At 39.1% G+C, this 20056-nt stretch overlaps 2 long non-coding RNA genes across 3 annotated transcripts; both read left to right on the forward strand.

Moving 5' to 3' along the window:
* The first annotated feature begins 1598 nt into the window (after nucleotides 1–1598).
* LOC137484986 (uncharacterized) lies at nucleotides 1599–12149 on the forward strand. 2 transcript variants are annotated; one of them, XR_011005137.1, is made up of 3 exons: nucleotides 1895–4387; nucleotides 9535–9628; nucleotides 10920–12149. It is a non-coding gene; the product is annotated as an uncharacterized lncRNA (long non-coding RNA). The 2 variants fall into 2 exon arrangements; XR_011005132.1 differs by lacking the exon at nucleotides 10920–12149 and having other exon boundaries at nucleotides 1599–4387; nucleotides 9535–9753.
* Nucleotides 12150–16322, forward strand: LOC137484999 (uncharacterized). The gene is made up of 2 exons (XR_011005148.1): nucleotides 12150–13549; nucleotides 14731–16322. It is a non-coding gene; the product is annotated as an uncharacterized lncRNA (long non-coding RNA).
* The last annotated feature ends 3734 nt before the right edge of the window (nucleotides 16323–20056 follow it).

A 20056-nucleotide genomic window follows, 5' to 3' on the forward strand; every position in this document is an offset into this window, starting at 1 on the left:
ATGGGGGTATGGCTTCAGTCTGAGAATAGGTTTAGATTAGAAACTAGGAAAAAATTCTTTACTGTGGAGGGGGTGGGACACTGGAACAGGTTGCCCAGAGGAGTTGTGGATGTTCCATCCCTGGAAGTGTTCAAAGCTAGGCTGGATGGAGTTCTGAGCAACCTGGCCTAGTGGAATGAATCTCACATGATAGAAGGGTTGGAACTAGATGATCTTTAAGTTCCCTCCCTCTGCAGGCCATTCTGTGATTCTGTGCTAATTCAAAGACAAAAGTGCCAAAGCAGTTCTTTACCAGCTGTTCAACAGTTTCAACCTTCAAAGGGAGGAGGCCACCCTCCCCTCAATCCCTACTCCAGACCTCCAACAAACCCTTTGGAAGAGAGGAAATGTAGAAATACCATTGTAGAGTAAGAAAGTGGTAGACATAAGCATGACACAGGCTGTTTCCAGACATTGTACAGACAGAAAACACAGGTCACAAGAAGAAAATCACAGGACAGAATAGTCTGGGTTGGAGGGACCCACAAGGACCATCGAATCCAACTCAGGTGTTAAATTGTCATAGCAGTGAATGAATGATGTTTGTTCCCTACTATGAACATAACATAGCCATGCTCTGAGTCTCTTCTCCGTTATGTTGTATTGTAGTGGCGAGACACCAAGAACAGACCAACTGCTGGGCCAAAGGAACTTCCTTCACAGGAAGTTTTTTAGAAGTTAGGATGTGCATGTACCAGGCTGCTCTGGGAGTATTTGATTCCACCTTAATGCAGGGTTAGACAGAGTAATTTTCTGAACTCTGTCACAATTCTGTAGTTCTAAAGGTTTCTATTTTCTAAAGAGACAATTTTCTTGTGTCAGTCACTGTGGTGTAGTTTTATCCACAGTTTTAGCAGAGCATTGCTCCATACTTTTTAAAGGCTTGCCCACTGTAGTAATAAAAATCAAAAAATACATACCTGAAATTGGCTCATTTCCTAACAATATACCAAAGAAAGGTACACAGAAAAAGTATCACACATAACATAGTTAAGATTGTTTCTTCTTTGTTTTCTGCAGTGTAAGTGTATCTTCACTTCTTGCTCCCCCAAATTGCCCAGCCCAGTTGTTGTGAATTGGGATTCTAAGGACATCCCACTATTGTGCTTTTAAAGGACGTAATTAAAGCTTCCTTCTTTCATCTATAAATTCCCCAAAACTGCTTGAATTCCTACCCTATCTTCGTGGCAATTGTTTCCTTTTGTTTCACAGCAGCAACAGTAGGAATGGGATCATGACAAATGCTGAATTATTTGTGTTCAGACAAGCAAGTGGTGGTAGCTCACAGTTTAAAGCTCAGCCAAATCCCAGTGCCTCCTAGTCAGTGCCAGAGAGCAGCAAGACTAGGGCTTCCTCCTTAGAGAGTCCACTGCCAAGGCCGGGCAATGCCCTCCTGGTCAGGGCACCACCCTTCACATCCCAGCAGGTTTGAGGTAGTGGCAGGACCTGCTGGTGATCCAGTGGTCGTCAGATGAGCAGGAGACTGGGCCACCTCCAGCACAGGGCCAGAGACAGGGCCACCTCCAGTGCGCAGGGCTCAGCCCTGGGGCTGTGCTCCATGAGAGCTCCAGCCCCTGGACAGTGTATGGGAGTGTATGGTCAGGTATCAGAGCTTTCCCGTGCACTCAGCTCTGGGAAGCAGAGTATGGGACACCTCCTAAAGAAGGGCATGTATGAAGAACAGGCAAATGTGCTATCAAGGTCACTTTTTTTTTTTTTTTTTTTTTTTTTTTTTTTTGTGAGAGGCTGAGGTTTTAAGTCCTGTGTAATCTTTTAAACTTTTACTGGATTTCCATCCAAGGCTATAGGTACAGTGCTTTTGAAAAATTTGCTCTAGGGTGCAAAGAGTTAAATCTGTCTCAACTCAGCAAGTGATTGAAGTGACAGATAAAATATGGTGGTGGTGGTGTAGGTGTTTTCAGTAGGGGCACCATGATTTTAATTTTTTATTTTTACCATCCATAGTTACTCCTATACCACCTACTCTTTCCCAAATTCCAAATGTCACTCTTGCTCAAATTCTTTCTGCCAGCTTAAGCTTTCTGAGTCTGCCCCTTTCAGCATTGTTCCCACATGAACCAGTACCTTCCCTTTGCACCCTGACATGGTTGTTCTCTGTGGGCTTTGATTGAAGTCAGCAGCAGTCACCTGTTGAGTTTTATAAAAGAAAGATAAGGTCTGAGGATGAATGTCTGTTGGCACAGGAGTTCCAACTGCTAATGGGGATCTATGAAAGTAAAACTTCAGAGACAGGAAAAAAATAAGTAAAAGGCTTTCATTACCACTTTCTTTCAGGCTCAGAACTTTAAAAGTGTGTTGTCACCCAGGAAAAGAGCACAACATAAAAATGTGTGGGTGAGCAGAGACCCACTGAAATATGAGGTTCCTGGCAAGATGTAGCTCAGGCATAGTATCACATGAGGGTGGCTGTAATTGGCACAACAGCCCAAACTAAGAAAATCCACTTAATGCTGAATCTCTACTGCTTTGTGTCTCTCACACTGTGTATATATTTTAACTGTAAAGAGCTTAGCTCTTTGTTTTTGATACTTTAAGTATCCTTTCTCTCTATCCATATGTGCAGTTTTCTGTCTCTCTTGTTTGTCAGTTCTTCTATGTCTTGTTTCTATTTTCCTAATATTTTCATTTTCTTTATTTTTTCCAACTTTTTCCTGTGTTGAATTCCCTGGGTCTTGCTTTTCCCATTATTATTTGCTACTTTCTTTCCTTGTTCTAATAGCCAACCATTTCTCCACCTCAAAAATATTCTCTCACCCCAAATCCCCACCTGTATGTTGCATTTTTTTTTCTTTTTTGTCCTCCTTTTTAAGCTCCCAAACTCTCTTCTTTATCACTTCTGGCTTGCTCTTTAAGCTGTCTTTAACATTCATTGATTTTTCACCTAACACACTGACTGATATTTTTTAACCTATTTAGACATGACTCTCTAGAGCACAGTGGGGCTTGTAATGCTGAACAGAACAACATCAAATATCTTTACAAAGGGGGAAAAAAAAAGAGGGGGCGTGAAGGGGGAGGGAAAGACAGCTGTCTGCGTGCTCCAGTTTAATTGGTTCCCTTCTCTACTCTCTGCCAGCACTTACACAGGTTGCATTTGGACAGAGAGAGACAAGAGGCCGGCAGCTGCAAACAGCAGAGACAGTAATGCCATGGTGGCTTCACAAAACTGTAAGTTCAGTGGTAGAATAGCTTGTATTAGATTAAAAATGCTGGAGCCCTTAGACATAAGGTGCTGAACTACTATAAGACCACACTGTTTGACTGAAGCTGGAGATGGTGGTGAGAATATTTATATATACATATGAAGGAGTGATTTTTTTCTGCCAGGATTGTGTAAGATCAAGTATCAGATAACCATATTTCTGAATGAAGCCAGTTTGCCAGCCCAAAGGCTCTTTTGCCAGTTCTTTCATGCTCCCTTTGGGCTCTTGGTGCTGCTTTGCCATGGAACTCAAATGTTTCCCAAGATATATATACAGGTTTGGGTGCATATTTACTCTTATACTTCTGGTGGTTTTGTTGTAAACTCTCTCAACTCCATCAACAGCAACTTTGAAGAATTTGGTGATGGCATAGCATTACTGATCAGACAGAGCCTGGACCAGAGCCACAGTGGAAATCGTGTGCTTGGCAAGCAAGCCCCTTCGGCATTGTTCCATGTGATCCCAAGTGAACCAAGCAAGAGGTATTTAACCTACTTGGATTCTGTGGAAAATATCTATTGACAACACCATGGAACTTGAGCAATGATTTCTTTTGTAGCATCCTCTCTTTGGAAATGCATCAGCCTGGGGGACCTCGGCCAGCACAGGACTGGATTAAGAATCCTGCCTTCAGGAAGACAAGTGGTAAAAGTGAATGCTTTAGTTCTGATTGCCATGGCCCTAACTTCTCCAGGCCTGAAGCACAAAGCTCCCCTTCCTTGTACTGCATTCAATTGTACCTGCTTCTCACTCACCTGATGTTCTCCTAGCATTTTCTCATGTTATTATTGTGTTGCAGTTACTATGAGAAAGCAGGTATGTCTCAGGCACTGAATCAAACACTTACTCTGAACAGGATTTATGTGGCTCTAGATAGGGTCCATGCACTCCGCACCCTGCTACTGTATCAGCTCTGACTATTGGATGACATTGTATCAGACAATGGGAAAGTGAGCTTTTAGCTTAAGAAGGGAAAGTGAAATCTGCCTGACATTACTCAAGACATCAGACTTTATTTCTTGTCACAGTAACAGGTGACAGCTGCAGTCCAGGACTTCAGCATATCCAAGGACACAGTGTGGAAATTGATTTCAGGACATTCACTGAGGAGCTTCCCCTGCTAGGTCAAAAATGTGATTTTCCAACACCCAGATTCATGTCATCCAGCACAGAGATGATCTGCATACCTTAAGGGACTGATAATTGTCTTCTGTGTTCTTTTCTATGCTCAATCTATCACAAGTTCAAAAAATAAAATCAAGCCTTGCCTGAAGTATATTTGAACTCAGGGAGTTATTTGATTCTACTTGTCATTGCTATGAAGTATTTTTGGCTTCTCTCCTCCTGTCCCAAGCTTCTGTCAAATGTAAGCCTCTGCAGACATCTTGCCTTCTCCTTTATCCAAAGCCAGACAGTCCCTGTTAGCTAAGTGTGTGACATATCCTACCATCATTAGTCCTAGATTAATTAGGGAAGGAAAAGCCTTCAGAAACAATTCCTTCTGATGAGGACTTAGATACTCTTAAATATGTAACAAAAATGTAGGAAAGCTATGAGTAGAATAAAGTCTGACAGAAAATCAAGGACTTTTCTTTGAGGTAGACAAGTACACGTAGACAGTGACCACTTGAAAGTAATTAAATCAGTAACTGAAAAGGTGTTAGTGAAGATTGCCAATGGATGAGCTCATAAGCTTGACTGCCAGGGTGCAGGCACAATGGGTCAGTCTGTTGATCTCTGTGCTGGGAGCCTGAGGGATCATAGTCTTCTTGTATCATAATGGCCAGGAGAGAGCTGTGGGACACCCAGATACAAGGCATCTCCATGTATCACCTAACCTTAGTGTTATCTTCTATGATTGTTACAAAAGCTTGCAACACAGTGACTCCTTCCTTTTGATCTAGAGCTTGGAGATCTGAACTGGTGGATGTGCTGCTTTAAACCCACCAGCAAGTAAGTAACACTCAGCTACTGGCTCACTGTCCCCTGGCCCGGGTGGGATGGGGAGGAGAAACTTCTGGGTTTATATAAGAACAGTTTAATAATTGAAATAAAACATGAAACACTAGACATCAAACATAAAATATAATAATAATAATAACAACAACAACAACAACAACAACAACAACAATAATAATAATAATTATTATTATTATTAATTATTATAATTATAATGTGTCACTGTTGAGGCAGGGATGGGAATGAAATTACTCCATCGTCAGAAGGCAAAAAATGAACTTTATTAACAACTAGTGTTCCTATTTTATAACCAGGATCACTAAAGTGAAATATGATTGGTCTCAAAGTGAAAACCTTTCACACCATTGGTGCACTATGAATAGCACACAGTGGTAGAACATACCTGTAAACAATACGAGCAGAAAGAGAGATAATAAATAGTTTACATTCCTCCCAGACTTTTTCCCAGGCCTAGCCTGGTAGAAATCTCTCTTCTTTTCTCTCTGACTGAACTGAGAATATCAGTAATAATAATAATAATGAAAAGGTTGGCAACAAAGAGAGAGAAATAAAAATAAAACCCAAGAAAGATAAAGGAAGCACAATACAATTGCTCATCACCTGTTTACCAACATTCAGTCCAAGCCTGAGCAGCAATTTTCTCCTCCTGTCAACTCCATCCATTTATGTACTAGGGATGGTATCCTGTGGTATGGAATATCCCTTTGTCTAGTTTGGGTCAGTTGTCCTGGCTGTGCTCCTTTCTTGCTTCTTGTGTACCTGTTCAATAGCAAAGCTTGGGAAACTTGAAAGTCCTTGATTTAGAGTAATTATTTCTCAGCAGCACCTAAAATATCAGTGTGTTATCAATATTGTTCTCATACCCCACAGTACCAGCTACTAGGAAAAAAAAAAAAATTACTCTATCTCAACAGAAGCCAGGATAGCAGAGAGTACTTTTTCCCCATCAGTGCAGCTGAGAATGTATCCTAGTCTACTACCACTTCCTATTAAAAAGGTTGTTTAAATTTCCTAAATAACTTCACCTGCTGTTGATTTTCCAATCCCAAAATGCTACCAGGGCACTGAGATAGGGGAACTGTGCTTTGGGTCTCTGCATGACTAGTTATTTCCTCTACTTGCTCAACAATATGCTTACAGACTAGTCTTCTCACCAAAAAAAGGGCTGAACTTATTATCATTAATATTGTACTTCTCATTCTAGAACTCTCTTTTTGCTGCTGAGCTGCCCCACCTGTATTTGCAGAACTCTTCTCATGGAGCCAGATGTGATACTCTAATGGATCCTGTCTTTGTCATCATTGGCAATATATGACTACACAGAAAGTGGTGTCTGATGTAACCAGCTTTGCAGTCTCATTTTATGTGGCCCATTGTGTGCAGGAAACTCTTGTGGCTCAGGAAGTCTGCCTGCATCTGTGCTGCCACCGAAAGCACTGCTGCTCTGCCCACATACGTGCTTTTTGCTCAGTTCATCTTCCAAAAATGGAGACACTGTGATGGCAGGTGTGGTGATAGGTCCAGGGCATTTTATATTAGTTGTTTAAAGTTGTTCAATTTAGACAGTTCAAAGACAGAATCACAGTCTATACTGAGTTAGAAGGGACCCATCAGGATCATTGAGTCCAGCTTGTGGATTCATGACTTCTCTCACCTATCCCTTGGAGTGAAACCAGGCTGGCAGTTTACAAAGTACCAGAGGGTGGGAAAAGTGGGATGAAGTTCAACCAGGATACTAGTTAACATGCCTGTAATATGTATAGGCATAAACAGGACATCCTATGTTCTGTGTTATTTGCAATTCGTAATCCAAATTTTGTACATGGCACCAGTGACCCAGTTTTGCACAGGTCTTGTATTAATAAATGTAGATGAAAGCTGCATGAGGGACATATCAATTATAATGTTGGTTCTTGTTTGAGAAAATCAATGAATGTACCTGGAAATTCAAGTCTGCAGGTACAGTAGATGGAGAGGGGAATGGGAAGGAGATTTTTTTCCTCCTTGAACTCTAATAGAAAAGAAAACAGATGAAACAAGCATATTCCATAGTCTCAAATATATTTTCTAGCCTTGACTCTTCAATAGGATACAGTTTTATTTTCATTAAATTTCTGAGGAGGGGGAACCAAGAACATGAGCCATAGACTCAATTTTTACCGAGCTCCAAGTCTCAGAGCATTTTATTGTGGAAGAATGACCCTTGTGAAAGAAGTGCACTAACAAGGGTCCATATAGAAGTAAAGTTGTAGTAATAGATAATTTCAAGTACCCAGGATTAATGGCTCAAATACCACTGAAGGATATAGCTAAGAGTAGCAAATTCTTGTTACCACACAGGACTGCTTTAAGCAGTAGGTGGCTTTGCTGGTGAGCAAGAGATTTAGTCCTAAGTAACAAATGAGATCTGATTTAAGAAGTAATTATAGCTGACTCTCTCTGTCACAGTAGCTGCAAGATAGTGAAGATTAGTGTAGTAATCTTAACTGTAGAATGAGTGTCCACAGGCATAAAACCATGAAATCAAAGGCAAAGTATTTAGAAAATAAAATCCTTAAAATCAACCCGGTAAATATTTATCTACACTGTAGTATAATGATTTAAAGAACAAACATACTGCATTAGATAGTTTACTTGAGTAATAAATAAGCCTATAAAGAGTTAAAAGCAGCCCCCATGATGCCAGGGGGAAGTGTCAAGAACAGTGTCATCTGCATTCTGTAGCTGATAAATGTGTCAGAGAGGTTCTGTGAGGAAATGTAAAATTCAAGTGGTCAGAAATAAATCCAAAAGAAGATGAATATTTGGAATCAAAAACCTGCAGGCATCAGGGGATGCATCAAGCTTTCCTGAGAGAATGGATCAAAGTCAGCAAGAGATCTAATCTCTGTAGATGTTACTGTTTAAAACTAGCAGACCACTAGGGCATGAATGAAAGGCAAGTCACTGTCAGAAACTGTCATGAAAATATTTAGTACTAAAAAAAAAACCTAATTTAAGTTACAACTTTCTGTTTCTTTGAGACTAACAAAAGTAACAAAAATGAAAATCCAGCAGGATCCACTGTTTGCCTCTTCCTCAAAGGAATGGAGAAACTCTGAGGAGTATTTCTCTAACCTCTTCTTAGAAAGTTGTATGGTGGAGATTATACCTCAGCTTTTTGGTGACCTGTTTCTGTCTGTAGTTATCCTTAGATTCAGAATTTTTCCTGTTGTATCCTAAACCTTTCCAGCTGCGATTAAAGCCAGCAAAGTTCTGTCATGCCTTCAGTGTCATGAAGCACAATCATGAAGAGGAATCTCTGCTTTTCAGAATTTTCTAATTATTGGAAGGTTGAGATATGACCTCCACACCTGCAATCAGCCTTTATTTTTTAGAGCAAATATTACCTCTCCCTTTTTCAATCATTTTCCATATTTAAAGCCATTTTTAAAGTACTCTTCTTTATGTACTATTGTATTAGACTACCCCAAACAGAGGCTTCTGAAAGGTGAGTTACGAAAAACAATTACTAATCCTTCCTTACATATGACATCTATTAGAATGTCCCACGATGAGTTTTTCTGTTTTTCCATCAGTGTGGTGTCATTGATTCTATTAAATATGTGGTTTATTGTAACAGCCAGGTCTCTTTCTACAGAGCTGTTAGTATTCTCAATTTTGCATTTGTATTTTTGTGGTTTTGCATTTGATTTTCTTCTAGCCTCAGTATAGTACTTGGTCCTTGTATTTATTGAGTTTCATATTATTGATTACAGACCACTTCTTCCATTTATCAAATTTATTTTGAATTCTAATCCTTCAGCTCCCTTGTACCCCTTTTCCGTGACATTTTTTCGAGTGTGCTCTCCATTCTATCAACCAAGTCACAAGTGAAAATTTTGCAATGGATCAGATTTTGGCCAGACCCTAGCAGAATTCTATATTATATATCCTTTATATTTAAAAACAAAATATAAATAAGTCTAGTAGTATGAGAATGTTTCTGTACCCTGTTAATAAGAATGTCAAGTAAGATAGTGCCCAAAGATTCCTGTAAGTTAATACACATCTCTTCTGCTGCCTTTTTTGCTACGAGCCAGATAGTCTGTTAAAGAAAGAAAACACAGCAGTTTATCAAACTTTTTTTTTTTGCAAAAAATCTTTCCTGCCTGTTTCTTTTTCACTGACCCTCCAGGTGCTTTAAAAGTGTCAATTTAATAATTTCTTAGAGTATTGTTCTTGATGTTGAAATTATGTTGACTGCTGATTTTTCCTTTCTGGAGATGATATTTTTTTCTCCCTTATTCAGACTACCCGTTGTTCAAGAATTCTTGAAAACAGTGATGGCAATGCAGTGTTATAAATGTTTTAAATTTAGGACCACTTCACAAAAAATATCTGAGGTAAATATTTAGATACTGTGTGAATATAAAAATTGTGTCTCTGTTCTCAGTATTAATATTTGACACTTGCTTCAAAAGGGGAAAATTAATTAAACACTTTTAAATACAAAATTTGCAAGACAAAATAAAGTAAAATAACTTTTCAGAAGGAAAGCTGTATAACTACTTTATTAGTATTCTTTGTAGCTTTAATAGACTTTTCCTTTTAAATATTGCTGAAGCTTATTAGAAGACGCTAGTTAGATACTTACTAATTTTCTCTATCCAAACTACATTATAATAAATTACTGGTTGCCAAATTGCTTCTTCAAAATAATTCAGCGGCGAAAAGAATTAAAACGTGAACAAAAAAAGAATAGAGATAGTGAGATGTAGAAATATTGAAAAACACTGTATTTACACACAACTGACCATTTTTATCCCCTTGTCCCTCAGTTTTCCCACTCTTGCTCCTCTCCAAATCACCTAAATATCTCCCTTTTCCTGCCTCTGGATCCTCCCCTAAACATTATGTAGTAAATCCTGTACAACTTGAAAATGCTTTTCTCCTGCACTGAATGATGTATCCCACCCCTAGGCAGCACCTTTTCTTGGTCTGAAAGGGGATTTAGAGAGGTGCTTGCTTGCAGCACCTTGTCATGATGGCTTTTCCACCTGGACACTGGGTCCCTGCTGGGACAGTCCAGGGAGGGGCCTGAATAAAGTGTTTGTTTCTTGGTAGTCCTTGGTTCAGGTTGTGCTGTGGCCAGCAGGAGTAGGGCAGTGATTTTCCCCTCGTACTCAGCACTGGTGAGGCCACACCTTGAACCCAGTGTTCAGTTTTGGCCCCCTCTACTACAAGAAAGACACTGAGGTGCTGGAGTGTGTCCAGAGAAGGGCAACAGAGCTGGGGAAGGGTCTGAAGGGTTGTTTATTCTGGAGAAAAGGAGGCTCAGGAGGTACTTTACTGCTCTTTGCACCTGCCTGAGGGGAGGCTGTAGCCAGGTGGAGTTCAGCCTCTTTTCCCAGCTAATCTGGGATAGGACATGATGAAAAGGCCTCAAGTTGCACCAGGGAAGGTTTAGATTGAATATGAAGAAAAATTTCTTTTCTGAAAGGGTTGCCAAGACTTTAAACAGGCTGCCCAAGGAAGTGGTGGATCACCATCTGTGGAGGTATTTAAAAGACATATAGATGTGACACTTAGAGACATAGCTTAGTGGTGAACTTGTCAGTGCTGGATTAACAATTAGACTCAATGATTTTACAGGTATTTTCAAATGGAAATGATTCTTTGATTGTATGATTCTAGGTTCCTGCCTGCTACTCTGCCTTCCCTGTACTCCTCTGGACTTGTGGAGATTGGTCCTCAGTGGTCTGATGGCTTCTTTGATGGGTCTGAGGGTAGCCCAACAGGGTATAATTTGGGTTCCCCATCCTTCCACTGTCTCTCTGAGCATCTTTGTGGGTGTGCAATGAGCGTTATCACTCAACTGAATAGCTCTTCTGCCACAGATAGCACTCTGGATAATAATAAGAAAAACCAACAAAAACCCCAAACCACCCCTCTTCCACCAAATAGTTATAACCTTTCAATTGTAACTGATTTTTGTTAGTGAAATTTAAATCTCTCTGGAGGAAAGCACCCATTTGCTGTTGGCCTTGTAAATATATATATTTGATGCTATGCGTTGTGGGAGGTGATTACTGCAATTTGTTCCTTTTTCTCTTATAAGGAAAAAATATCAGAAAAACAGTGAAGAAGTGCCATTTTACATTGGTCATACTTTTGTGGTTTCTTTAGTGGCTTTCTGTTTACCTTGGTTTTGAGTTAAATTATGATGGAAATAGAAGTGATTTCTTTTTTTGTAAAGAGCTTCATGATGATCGCCAAGATTCACTTCCAAAGAGTTAAAACTCACATTCTAAATCATAACAAAATTCTTCTCTTTTCATCAAGTTTCAGTTATTATGTGAGGAAAAAAAAAAGAGAGCTGCTTTTGGCTACTCCTTGGAATTACATGGTGCTCAAAGAAGCTGTTGCTAAGAAATTGCAGAGTTCAAGTTTTTCTTCTTAGCAGAAGAATGTGGCCATGAACAGCTCTCCATCTGCCTTAGAAGAACACCTTCATTTATAGCTGTATATTTAAATTTATATTTTTGAGCACAGACACAATTGCCTGGCATGAAAGACAGCTTTTCTAGGTGGGGAATTTATTGTACATTGAAATAAGCAGCTCACAGAAGTGGACAGAACCAATGTGACATCACGCAGCCCGTTCATGTTAGTCTTCACATGAAGAACTACTAAGGAGTTGTAATGTCAGAGTTATGTCTCTTGTAACAGTGGATAACAACACTGCACTGGCTAGATGCCTTCTGCTGCTCTCTAAGCTGAACAGGAAATCTAATTCATCTCATGTGGTTTCCTGATGAAATATATACTGGCAATGACAAACGTATGAGTGCTGCTAAATTCAGTTGTTAGATAGTGAAAGATATCTTCTGGGTTTTTTTGTTGTTTTTTTTTTTCCTACAATGAAACATTAAACTTGCCAAACAAATTACTAAAGGTCAACATAAAATATAATATGGAAATTGCTTCTCTCTTTACTTACCTGAAAAATAATAATTAAAACATAATTAAGAGAGAAAAAGAAAGAGAGATTTCTCGTTTAATTTGTATATTTTACATATTAAAAAATGGAAGATATTCTCACTGAAGTAACATCTGTCCTGAAGCTTCACAAGAGCACCTCACAGTTCTCAAGTAAGCTCTGCATTGGTGCTTAACTGAGATGACTAAAAAGAATGAATGAAGTGCCAAACTCTTTGGGTACCATTAAGTCTCCCTCTTTGGGAAGATATGCATTCAATCACTAGGGAGAGAAAACGGCCAGACAGTGAAAACAGCCAGACAGTGAAAAAAGCCAGACAGTGGCTGCTGAAACCACACAGTGGTGCAGGTGAAATATTTGGCTATGAACAGCTAAACTATTTTGTCAGTTTGGCAATAAATTTTATTCTAAGTAGAATTCCCTGGTCCACATCCAAATGCTGACACTAGCTGTTTTTCCTCATTCAAACAGAGTGAGAAGGGGAACAACTGGGATAACCAAAGTCAAACCTGACACCTTCTGTTTCATGTGATCAGTAAATACTTTGTGCAAAGTTCCTGCAGTCTCTGTGTAAAGCTGAGATAGCTGGCACAACAAAGCAGGTAGCAGCACTAGAAGCAAAAAACTGGCACACTGGAGCTTATGCCAGTTTGATCCCTTCTGCTATTCGGTATCAGAGGACATGTTGTGGATTCTTTATTTTCTACTGTTATTTAAAAAAATATTTTTGTTTTGACAGAGTTTGTAATCTATTTTTAGTTGCAGAAAGACTTCAGAAACATTTAACATCTGTGCTTTCTCTCAGTTTGCTTGTTCTTGACAATGCTTGTCTCAGAAAATTCATGATCCTTCAGATCATGGTGGTCTATACTGATCTCACTTGTCATTACAGCACTAGCCATTAGCAAACGCAGTGTTACACTAACTTATTAAAGTCTTCTGGGTTTGGCATTTAGTTTTATGTGCTGATTCACAGCAATGTACTTACTTGTGCTGGGTTCATATGCAGCTGTGTGGCTTCACAGCTGCTTTTAGCCAATATGAGAAGGTACTCTTCCAAAAAGAATGATTCTTCTTGCCCAGGTGTGCATCACCATTGATTTCCTTGTGGTTGTACCAGTGTGGCCATGAAGAAACTCAGAGAAATTCACTTAACCCAACTGGAAAAAACAGTCACACAAAAGATATTTTCTCAGCTAAGCTGTTTCAGCTGACTGTGGTGATGAAGAAGCACACCCCCAACACCAAAGGAAGTTGAGAAGATGTGGCCAGGCACAAACTAGAACTGCACCCTTTCAGCAGCAGTGGATATCAGCTACAAGAGGTGTGACAACTTTTCTTCACTGTGGGGTAAGCAGAACACCTCTACACCTAATCTCTTTGCTTTCATGAGGCCCCTTCTTTCTCTCCTTTGTAAAAGGCTCAGCAATGCTGTGAGGCTGTGCTTGTATCATTGCTGGAAAGAGAGGCATGCTGTTTGGACTCCTGAGCTGCCTTTGCTGGCAGCATGATCCACATGAACACCTTATAGCTGTTACTTAGCTCAGGTTTCAAGCCCAGACTCCACAATTATCCACACTAGTTTTCAACTTCAGCCTGTGTACAGGGACAAGTTGACTGATGTACTAGGAGGGAAAACCTCAGCAGGAAAATGCAAACAGGAGAAATTAGTTTGAACTTAGGACACATGGTACAGAGTTAGCTTAAGTTATAAGTGACTTCACTTATAATAAGTGAATGAGTAAGTCCAAGAATGAGGAATGTCTCACAAGGATGCAGCATGAGACATGGTATATGAGCAGCATCAGGACATGTGGTGGTCTCATAGCAATTTTAAAGCATATCATTAAAGTTTCATAGAATATGTGGGTGAACCTGAAAATAGGCAGGAAGGATGAAACAGTTACAATTCTCAAAGCATTCGTGAAAGCTGTTCCCCTGTCTATCATGTTGCCAATGCAAATATTTACAACGAGAGGCTAATGCTGCTTTAACTGGTGCCATACATTAACACTCTGGAGAGCTACTATGGCATGTGAGACAGGCTGGTCTACTATCCACTTTGGCCTTGCTCCTAGACATTTCTCTTAAGCCAAAAGCTGAACTGAGTGATCAGGCAGTACCATTTCACTGGGTTTACAAGTCTCACAGTACTATATAATTTGGAGAATCTCCTTGGCTGGTCATTTCATATTTTTGAAGAATTTCAAGTCTAAATTATATCAGCCTTTTAAAAAATTATTTTTTATTGCAGGCATTTTTTACTTAAAAAAAAAAAACCACCACAAAACCGAAACAAGCACAAAAAAAACCAAACAAACAAAAAACCCAAAACCTTTATTGACAAGCCCAGTATCTCCCAGTCACAAGTTAATGACCATTGTTGCCAATTCTGCTATTTAGCTTCTGAGGAGAGGATGCTTATGCCAATAGATGTGTGCTGTGTCATAGTTTGGGAAGAACTATTGGTGTTATTCCAAGTGTCTGATCTTCTAATTCCAGCAGAAGAAGACCCAAACATCTGAAGAATGTGCCTGGGACCTGACTCTTCAGCAGACACCAAATACACTCCAGAAAAGAAGTGCTGAAAGTGTCGCTTTAGTATGAACAAACCTGCCCTACCTACTGACTTTTTCAGCCTATATTTACTATTAGTGAAGGAACACATCAAAAGCAAGAGTCAGAAGTGACTATAAATTATCTCAGTGGCCAAGAAAGCCTTGCTCCCCATGCTCTTGCTCCCATCCTTCCCGATCCATGTATTCTTGTCTCCTCAAGCACCCATCCTTCCTTGTTCAGGTTATAACAGGCTTGGCTGTGAAGTGACATGATCCACTGCTGACTCAAAGTGGTTCCCAAAAAGACCTCATTAGTTGTGCAGCTGGCATGGTGCAAGCATCAGGTGTGAGTGGTCAGTGCTGGGGCAGAAAGGAAGGGTGGGAAGGGCAGGCAGCAGTGTGTGCATCACCTGTGGAGGGGTGTTGATTCAGCTTCCTAGAGCTGTGGAACCACCCCTCAAAAAAGGACAGTCTGTCTTGCAACTAATGACAGTGAAAATACTAACTAATAAGGTTATATAAATTCTGGTTAACACTGTTGCTAAAATTACTAATGAAGGCAAATGCTGGAAGGTAATGCTCTTCAAGCCTGCCTTTGCTGCAGGTATACCACTGATAATGGAGTAATGTGCAGCTGAAACTTAATTGGAACACTAAGGAAAGCTTGAGCTATTTATGGTATTTAATAATTTAATAGTACAAAGTGCACTGATTGTAGTAGTATTAATTTTTCTATTTAATTTAATTATTACTTCTATTTCTTAATTAATAATGCAAGAGTGTATTTTTGTGTAGCACTTTTTTTTTTTGTGCAGTTCCCATTTTGCACCAGAATTTAATCAAGATCTTCCTGTTGTTTGTAAAAAATGCGTACATTCTGGTATACAAACATTCTGAAAAATTGCTTGAGTCTATCATCTATGAGATCTCTGCAAGGCTCACAAAGAGGATCTTATCACTAAACCTTTATTCCAGGATGTGTAAGAGCCCTCTAATTTTTACATTCTTATGTTTACAACACTCAGGTAAAACAGGGAGTTTTATTTCTCCCACTACAGTTGGGATATCAAAGCACAGAGATGTTAAAGTCTGTACTCAAAAAGGTTATTTAAGATCATGGATCCCACTAAATGACTTGCCTAGAGTACTAAGAAAAGCTTTTGTGGAACAAGCACTGAACTTACATCTGCCAAATCCAAGAGGATCTTCCTTACTACTGGACTTTACTGTCTCACTAAGATTGCAATAAAGAGTTCTTTAAAGCTGGGTTTAGAGAACTTTGTTGAGTGGCAAGAAGGATTTTCTTCTAAGGGAAGTTTTGAATGTAGGTCACAGAAGGGCAGAAAGGATATAAAATAGCTGCTGATGCACATGTTGGCTTTTATGGCCAAGGAAAATGAAAGCTGTAATGTTTTGGGAAAAAAAAAACAACTTTGTCCATGACATAAAAAACAACCTTAAATTAAGGAATACTGGGTTATAATGAAACCCTAAAGGATTGAAGTCAGTAGAGAATAGTCATTCCACTGGAAAAATAAAGGAGGTACTCCATAGATTAACTTAGCATTGCTCTAGAACAAGATGTTGTTACTTAGAAAGCCAGTATGCTGACAGCTGTGCACCTACTCAGAATGTATAGCATGGAAAAAAATATAAAATAATCAATTTTAAGCTTATGTCTTGAATGTAAGGAAATAAGATGCTGTATTTTTGTAATGGACTTGCTTTGGTTTATTGATGGTAAATTCTCAGTGTTTAAGATCATTTATGAGTATAACCATGTCTATAAATTGTGTACCTCTATTTTATTTGAAGTCAGTTTGGTTGAGATATTATTAGTCGACCTGCATGCAATTTTTATGGCTAAGAAAGCAAATTTTAAATTGAAGTGCATAAAATGAGGAACAAACATTTTCCAAAGGAATTTGCCCTGACATGAAAGAAATTCTTGGTGAGACCTCTAATCTCCTATGCTTGATATAGGAGATGAGCCTAAAGGAAGAAAAGAAGGTGCATTCTCAACAGGTGGCATAGACAGAATATACTTTATAATGACCTGCCTTGTTCTGGGAGTTTTAAGTATCATTGGTAACAAAACTGGACTTTAGGTCTGTGCATGACCTAGTCTGACTAGTCTTACTTTCAAGAATATAGTTTCACTTAATGAACTTTTTGTATTTTCATACATTTTTATCTTTTCATACATTTTAATTCAACTTTTAATTTTTATTATAAGATGTTATATAATGCATTGTATATAGAAAAATGAGTATTCAAGTGTTCTTGAATACTCAAAATTAGTATTCAAGTTATTTTACCAGTTCCATGAGTAATGTATTTTCTGTTCACAATATTTTCTTCTATAGTCTGTATAAATGTGCTATTTATATGTGTTATGACAATAAATTATTCTCTTCTGGATGTTCAGAGTATTTGATTTAATGACAGGAAACTAGTTTTAAATGCTAGAATTAAAGACTGATATTGTTGGGTAATACTGTTCCAGTGATTTTACAAATAACAATGTTTCCACTGCATTTCATCTTTCTTCCTTTCCCTACTAGTATTCCTGATAAGACTCACACAAGTAAACACTGACACATTTAAGAAAGAAACAGAGGATAAAATTTTCTGGGATGTGTTTCCATAATCCCTTTTTCCAACATTTTGCTGTCCCTTGAGAAGGGGAGGTTTTGCTTCTCCCGTGTTCACAGGGCCTCGTTGCAAGCACTGTTGGCTCCTACAGAGTTCTTTCTCCTTCTCTACTTGCTCTAATATTCATCAGCCCCCTCCTCAAGCCAACTGAGCTCACTGCTCAAGAAGCTCACTGCTCATAGAAAATGTTCACTTTTGTTGTGCTTATGTGCTGTGTTACGTAGCTGAATAAGTCACAAAGAGGTCCCAGTGCTACCTACATGGTGGGAGCAGTGCTAGGGGACAGAGAGGAGGGGAAACACAAGGAGAGTTTTTTCCCTTTTCCGTGGTGAGGAGTGGTGTCATCAGCTCACCCTGTTTAATGTAACTTCAAGTTCATTTAGTGAAAAAGGAAAGGGTTTTTTTTGCTAGGTCAATTATTGTGAAGACAGATAGGGAAACCTCTAGAGGGACTGTAGCCTCTGAGTGAGTCCCAGTGGAATAATGACCATGGCAATGGTCGTTAATAATGAAGGCATTGTGTTGATATGGCATTTAATAGAGTACTGAATTAGCCAATAAGAAGTTTCAGAAATTGTTTGATCAGCTTTATTCTGAAATTATTTAGCTGGAGATTCTCTAATGAAGAATTTTTTACAAGCAGTGCCTTATTTTTTTAATGAGGCTGTCCCACATTTCCTAACAGAAGTGATTTTTAGCTCTCTGAGATTCTGTTAATGTGCACACTAACAGCATCAGCTCTTCACAGCAGCCTAACAAAGTTTTGAAGATAAGCAAGTCTTCTCCCAGCAGTCTCACTGCCTATTCAAAGAGTAGTGTTCAAAGCACAGTGAGCACCTACCAGGTTGTATCCCTAGTCCCTGGATAATACTGAGCAAATTACATAGCTGGTGTTCAGAGCAACTGGGAAATTGAAATTGCAAGAAAGCAGAGATATTTTTCAGTGTCTTTAGCTTCCATTCCACGTAGAATGACATGGCTTGTTCCTTTCAACCCCTGTGCTAGAAACAGCAGCTCCTTGATCTCCTCCCGAACTAGCCTCTCATCACTGCTCAGAATGATAAGGTGTTTGTAACTTCAAGCAGTGATAAATGTTAGGTATACATCAGTAAAGGCATGAAAACAAGCTAAAGCAGAGCCAAAGTTCTGCTTCATTCAGCCTGGAAAAGAAGTTTCACAGTGACCTAATTACAGCCTCCTAATACCTGAAGGGAACAGACAAGAGAGATGGAGAGGGACTATTTACAAAAACATATAGTGACAGGACAAGTGGGAATGGATTCAAACTGAAAGGGAGTAGGTTTAGATTAGAGATGAGAAAAAAAATCTTTCCTGTGAGGGTGATGAGACATGGAAACATGTTAAGGAGTAGTTAAGGAGGCCCCATCTTTGGAAGAGTTTAAGGCCAGGTTGGATGTAGCTCTGAGCAATCTGGTCTGGTGAGGTGTCCCTGCCTATGGAAGAGTGGTTGGAATTACACAATCCTTTAGGTTCCTTCCAACATAAACCTATTCTATTCTATTCTATTCTATTCTATTCTATTCTATTCTATTCTATTCTATTCTAAATTGCCTCCTAGGGAGGTGGTGGATCATGGTGGATCACCTAACCCTGTCAGCATTTATGAGGCATTTGAACAATCCTATTCATGATATACTCTAAATTTTGGTCAGCCCTGAAGTAGTCAGGCAGTTGGACTGAATGATCTTTGTAGGTCCTTTCCTACTGATGTAGAAAAAAAATGAAACAAAGCACCAGTTTGGAACCGCTGATCATCTGAGTCTCATCTGTCAGTTTGGACTCTTGCACAATGGCCTGTGGAAAGGTGACCTGCTCTGCCCCTTCCAGCTAGCTTCCCTGCCAATTGCACAGAAGGCACAAGAAGGGGCTAGGTTTACAAACAGATATCTTGTCCAGATCCAAAAAGATTGTTTTGCATTAATGAAGTACTGTTGGAAAATGAGCAGTCTTCTCTTTTAAATGAAAGTAACAAGTAACAGTTATTTGAAAGGATATTAAAGCTAAGAAGTGCATGTTTCAAGAGACTGTAAGCAATGTCACTTGTGGCTGTCAGACACCTTAAATATCTGTGATTAGGCTTGAACAGAGGGAATGACAAGTTTGGCTTTTTAAAAGAAAAAGTCAGTGGTTTTTCTTTTCAGCACTGAAAAGATAGGATCCAGTATTTCGGTGTTGAACAAGAGCTATTTTTCTGTGTGCCTGGCTGAAAGGAAGAGTGAATGAAGAGAGAATGACAAGCTCAAACCCCAGATCCTTCTGTTAGCTTACTCAGGTGGAAAAAAGAACAATTATTATTATGAAGAAGAAAGTTACAAGTATATCAGATTGCAAATAACACAAAAGATTATTCTATAATGACAGATAGCAAAGCCAATTACCAAGATTTTCTGGAAACATTATGTTTTAATTTTATGTGGCCGATGCTTCTAGAGAATATCGAAAACACTTTCAGTTACTTCTTCAGGGGCTATAACAGCAACAATCACAGAGAGATTGAACTAACCATGTTAAAAATCCACAAGCTTGAGCTGTGTTTAGTTTCTGATTGTACTCTGCATGAGGTAAATATGAAGACTTTTTACTTAGAATAATTCTTA

The sequence above is a fragment of the Anomalospiza imberbis genome, chromosome 1, assembly GCF_031753505.1.
Source record: "Anomalospiza imberbis isolate Cuckoo-Finch-1a 21T00152 chromosome 1, ASM3175350v1, whole genome shotgun sequence".
Taxonomy (NCBI): domain Eukaryota; kingdom Metazoa; phylum Chordata; class Aves; order Passeriformes; family Viduidae; genus Anomalospiza; species Anomalospiza imberbis.